This window comes from Mus caroli, chromosome 9 (assembly GCF_900094665.2).
Source record: "Mus caroli chromosome 9, CAROLI_EIJ_v1.1, whole genome shotgun sequence".
Classification (NCBI taxonomy): Eukaryota; Metazoa; Chordata; class Mammalia; order Rodentia; family Muridae; genus Mus; species Mus caroli.
Window position 1 is genome coordinate 108,261,495 of NC_034578.1, and position 6,491 is coordinate 108,267,985.

Here is a 6,491-nt window from a genome sequence, read left to right on the forward strand (position 1 = left end):
TAAGGACTTTGGAAGAAGGGAGTCTAGCTCTTGCTCCTTCGCCTGCTTGCCGTGTGAGACTGAGTAACTGCTAGATCCTTGGACTTCCATTCACAGCTGTGACTGAACCATTGTTGGGAATTGGGCTGCCGACTGTAAGTCATCAATAAATTCTTTTACTATATAGAGACTATCCATAAGTTCTGTGACTCTAGAGAACCCTGACTAATACACAGATGCATTATACATACAAATTAATATGTAGATAAAAGGCAGATACATATATTCATACATAGATGATATAAAGATATACAATAAACAGATAATATGTAAATATATACATTCATATACAGGATATTCATACATAGAGATAAATGTGTGCATATTAAAACATAAGTGATGAAAAGGTAAATGGGTATGAAAATAAATGATAAATGATAGGTACCTGGATAGATGATAGATAGTAGATAAGTGATTGGTTGCTAGAAAGATAATAGATAGTAGATAGGTGATTGTTACATAGATGATAGCTCATAGATAGAGAAAGCATATGTTAATACATAGATAACAGATACACACACATATGTATGTGTGTGTGTATATATGTAGATGATAGAAAGACAGATAAACATCTGATATATAGATAGAAATATGTAGGTAAGTACATGAACATGATAGTTGCATACCCTGCAAATGCTTTATCATTGAGCCATTTCCCCAATGCCAGATAAGCTATTTTCTCTCTACCTCTTTATTGCCCTTTGCCTCTTTTTAAGCTATGCTTTACTCAAGGAAAGGCAGTAAAAGTGTTAACACCTGTGTTTGTTGGAACACAGTCTCATGGGCCCTTGGCATCTCTCATTTGTTTCATGACTGAACTCCTTAGAGAAGAAGATACCTGAAGGTCTGTATGGAAACTCAGTGGAAACTCCGTGGCTGCATGGTAGAAATGGAGGTGGAAGATGGGAGGTTTACAGTTACCTGGAAAAACAGAAAGGAAAATGAATGATGAAAATGGAAAACGGAAAACAGCATTCCACTACTAAAGTGAGGAGACTAGTGCAACTGTGAGCCTGGAAGACCAAGGCATGATACAAAGTAGAGGAGACCTAGAATATTCTTTTCTTTTGTTCTTCTTTTTAATACAACAAAATGTTTAATAAGCAAATTTGAATTAGCAAATAAGAATCTGCCACAGAGAGGGGGAGCGGGACAGAGATCATGGGTTGAGAGTCAGGAAGACTAAGGAGAAGAACCAACTACTTAAGAAACCAGGGTGGAGAACAGGGAGGACCAGTAGCCAGAGGACAGGAACTGTGGTAAGACCAATAGAAATGATGTTTTACATCCAGCTCTGGTACACTATATATGAATAGTATTCTATTTCTTTATACCTCAAGAAAGCATCATTATGATATAATCTAGTGCTATTTGGATATGGAGATGCTAAATTAATTAGGGTCGTGGACACTATATTTTATTATTCCCATAATGAAATTCCCATAATTATTTTTTCTAGAAGTATTTGTTCATTTGCTAGACACCTTCCATGAGATTGCTTGTAGGGTGCAAATGTCCACCAAACATTATCTTACCCTTTGAAGCAAACCTAGAGGGAATGTCTAGAGGAATCTCAACCTCTGGTCCAAGGGGCATCTGAGACCAGGCCCCTTGGATCAGAGGCTTGCAGGACTCAGGGAGGAGCTCAGATGATGTAATGTAGATCTGAAGCTGGCAGACCTCTCCATCCCACATATATGCAAACATGATAGAGAAATGTAGAGGGAAAGCTAGCCACTGAAAAACTTCAGGAACACTTCCTAACATAGAACCTATCGTGATCAATTTAAATGGAGGTCTCAGATTGAGACAAACACAGTTTGGCTTTGCTGTCTCCTCAAATTGCCTAGTAAGTAAAATCAGGCACTCTGAAATTGAGCTGTCGGCACAGAAGCCACTAACACGCACTGCATGAGCGTATTGCCTGAGTGAGTCACAGCTCTGTTCCAAACCTTGCTTTCCACATCATACCACCAAGGACGAAATTAGTACCACTGCCAAAGAGCTCAACCATGCCCAAGCCCCTGAAATACTCTATGTTCGATGCATAGCCATCAAAAATATTACTCTGCTGTGTAGTCAGCTCACCATGGAAGGGATGACAATAACAGCAGGTGGCTTATGAGGTATCCCAAAGAAAGTCACATGACCCATATCCTTGGCAGCATCTTGGAGCTGATGAGAGGTGAGCTTTGTAGGAAATGTTATCTAATGGTACCAGAGAGCTGGGAGAAACAGCACAGTTGAGAACTGCAGTGGGTGGAGCCTGGCCACAGAAGGCTTCCGTGTACTGGGAAACTCATTTTTGGAGGACATGCAGTGATGAAGAAGACTGAGAGAAGACATAGAGAGCTGAGAGGACTTATGCAGCCAGCTGATGGGCATCTGGGAAAGATCCCCAAGTTGGGCAAATAGCACTTATCTCCCAGTTGACTGAGCTGAGCTGACCTAACATCAATACAGTCAGCCATCACCAGCAGAGGCTGTGGCACTGTCGTTGTTGTTGTTGTTGTTGATGATGATTAGTTGGTTGTTGGTTGGTTTCAATTTTTTTCTTTATGTGTACTTTGTTGAAATAGTTCAAAATGAAGATAGTATTTGTAATAAAATACATAATGACTAAGAGACAACAATGATTGCAATACTCCTATTTTCTCAAGCTACTATCTTTTAGCATAATGTATGTCATTTTTATTTTTTGGTTTGACAGGTTTATATTTTTATAAAATGAATTTTAGTCATTTTTATCACCCATTCTCTCTCCCCTCTCCTTCTCCCACTGGCCTATTCTTTGTTATGGGTCCCTCTCCTCCTTTATTCCTTCTTTCTGGGTACAATTCAGAATATTTGAAGGGATGTAACAAAATGGCCAGTATTAAGGAGACTCATATATCATGTCTTTATTATTTTTTGTAAACTTCTAGAAGTGGTAGTAGTGGTGGTGGTGGTGACAGTGGTAATGGTGGTCGTGGTGGGGGGGGGAGGGGGGTTGGTGGGGGGGTTGGTGGTGGTGGTGGTGGTGGTGACAGTGGGGGAGGGGTGGGGGTGAAAGGTTTATTATTTTCAATGGGTTGGACAGGTAAGTGTGGTTAAGGAAAAGCTTTGTAAGGCATTTCTCATCTAGAAATCTAAAAGCTGGTACTATTCTTATTTTTGTTCCGGTTGAATTCAGGAAATATTTTATTTTGAGGTGTGTGTGTGTGTGTGTGTGTGTGTTTCAGTCCATTAGAAACTTTTAAGTGCTAGAATTTACAAGTCTATATTGCACTAATCAATATTCCCCAAGACATACAATTTCAACTCATATATAAAAATGCTTATTCACTTTTGATACATATACAATCATTGTCAGTATATTATGGTGTGTGTGTGTGTGTATACATGTGTGTGCATGTGTGTGCATGTATGAATATTATGTTATGATGTCTAAGAGGAGGCACATATTCCACAACACACAAATGGAGGCCAGGGGACACTTTTGTGGAATCAGTTCTTTTCCTCCTTCTTTATGTTGATTTACAGGATCCAATTCAGGCTGCCAGGCTTATTGTGGCAAGACCATTTACCAATTGGGCCATCTCACCAGTCTGATAGATTTCTTACCATCCATAAAACATTCAGCTCTGCTTGGCCAATTTGTTTATGAACACATAATGTCTTTCTGAAAGATTTGGGATTAGTTCTCAGGGAGTTTAGTTGCCTACTCATGACATCCACTGAGCAAGGCAGCCATTACTGTCCAGCATACAAAGAAATGTAATTGTAATAACTGCATATCCCAATAGGTATTCCCAGCAGGCTGGCTCCATCCCCCCATGAGTGCTTGCAATGCAGTTTTGCACATAATACATTTTCTTATTGCTTCTCTGCTCACAATGGATTACAGTGTTCTTGAGAAGAGGAGAAAGCCTTAGTCCCCGAGGATTCACTGTGTGATCTCTGTGGGGCACTGAGATTGGGCACATTTATAATTCTCCATTAAATATGGTGGTGGAATTTGCTTCAAGTCCTAAACCCCCAGGGAATTCTACTTGATTTTAAACTCTGCTCAAGATGCTGCAGAGTAAGCAGGATGTCTAAGGTTTGAGGGAATCAAGATACCAGAAGAAGGAACCACATTGTTGTGCATAACATTATCTGCATGCTTGCTCTCTAGGGACTTGAACTTGGTGTTAAGCCAAGGGCCTTAAAAACCCAAAGGGGAGTTGAAATAAAACTGCTGATATATTGGGTACAACTTCCAGTGGTTTCAAAATATTAAGGATTTTTTTTAATGTAGTGTTTGAGGTTAGCCAGGGAAAATAAATTTTCTATGCACTTCAGACTTTTAGCCACAATTTTAATATGTTTATAAGGCAAGATCAAAAGAAATCTAAGAGAGACAAACTCTTACCAAGAAAGTGATCGTCCTTTCAAATAATTGTTATTAGCAAATAAGAAGGTAGGAACACAAAACCCCTCGGCATGACACACACACACATATATATGAGTGTGTGTGTGTGTGTGTGTGTGTGTGTGTATGTATATATATATGATATATATGATATATATATATATGATCAAGAAAAAAGTGGTGGAAATATCTTTTCTAACTATTTCTTTTTAAGTGTATATTTATTTTATTTGTAATTTATGGTGTGTGTGTGTGTGTGTGTGTGTGTGTGTGTGTGTGTGTGTCTGTGTCTGTGTCTGTGTCTGTGTCTATATTTACCACATGTATGCAGAGGCTGTGGAGGGCAGAAGAGAGCCTGTGATTGGGCTGCCATGTGGATGATGTGCCTGAGTCCTCTGAAGAAGCAACCTATGCTCATAAGCGCCCAGCCTCTCCTCCAGCCCCTTTCCTAACAATGACTGCTTTCTAGTGTGTGTGTGTGTGTGTGTGTGTGTGTTAAAAAGGTAGAACAAAACTGCTATTTCAACATAGTGTTATCATATACATAATAGACTCAAAATATGAATAAATTTAGAATTACATAAAGGTTTTCAGCAGGTCAGTTTTTATAAGGTCCATGTGAGATGTCTATCTATATGTTCCATTAATAAATTAGAACATAAAAGGTTTTTTTTATTTAATTTTATTTTTTTAGGTTTGAGGGTTTTTTTGTAGATATTTTCCTTATTTACATTTCAAATGTTATCCTCTTTCCTAGTTTCCCCTCCAAAATCCCCTATCCTCCCTCCCTCCCCCTGCTTCCCAATCCACTCACTCCCATTCCTGACCTAGGTATTCCCCTGTACTGGGGCATAGAGTCGTAACAGGACCAAGGGCCTCTCCTCCCATTGATGACCCACTAAGCCATCCTCTTCTACATGTATAGCGAGAGCCTCAAGTTCCCCCATGTGTTTTCTTGATTGGTAGTATAGTTCCAAGGAGCTCTGGGGGTACTGGTTAGTTCATATTGATGTTCCTCTTATGGGGCTTCAGACCCTTCTGCTCCCTGGGTACTTTCTCTGGCTCCTCCATTTGGGGACCCTGTGCTCTGTCCAGTGGATGACTGTGAGCATCCATTTCTGTATTTGCCAGGCACTGGCAGAGCCTCACAGGAGACAGCTATATCAGGCTCCTGACAGTAGGCTCTTGTTGGCATCTGCCTAGTGTCTGGGTTTGTTGGTTGTTTATGGGATAGATCCCCAAGTGGGGCAGTCTCTGGATGGTCGTTCCTTCAGACTCTGCTTCAAACTTTGTCTCTGGAACTCCTTCCATGGGTATTTTGTTCCCCATCCTAAGAAGGAATGAAGTATCCACACTTTGGGTTTCCTTCTTCTTGAGTTTCATGTGTTTTGCAAATTGTATTCTGGGTATTCTAAGTTTCTGGACTACTATCCACTTATCAGTGAGTAAATATCATGTGTGTTCTTTTCTGATTGGGTTACCTCGCTCACGATGATATCCTCCAAATACATCTATTTACCTAAGAATTTCATAAATTCATTGTTTTTAATAGCTAAGTAGTACTCCATTGTGTAAATGTACCACATTTTCTGTATCCATTCTTCGGTTGAGGGACATCTGGGTTCATTACAGCTTCTGGCTATTATAAATAAGGCTGCTATGAACATATTGGGTCATGTGTCCTCATTACATCTTGGAACATTTTCTGTATATATGCCCAAAAGAGGTATTGCTGAATCCTCCGGTAGTACTATGTCCAGTTTTCTGAGGAACTGAAAAACTGAGTTCCAGAGTGGTTGTACCATCTTGCAATCCCACCAGCAATGGAGGAGTATTCCTCTTTCTCCATATCTTCACCAGCTTCTGCTGTCACCTGAATTTTTGATCTTAGCCATTCTGACTGGTGTGAGGTGGAATCTCAGGGTTGTTTTGATTTGCATTTCCCTGATCATTAAGGATGTTGAACATTTTTTCAGGTGCTTCAAGGCCATTGTGAATTCCTCAGTTGAGAATTCTTTGTTTAGCTCTGTAACCCATTTTTAATAGGGTTATTTGATTT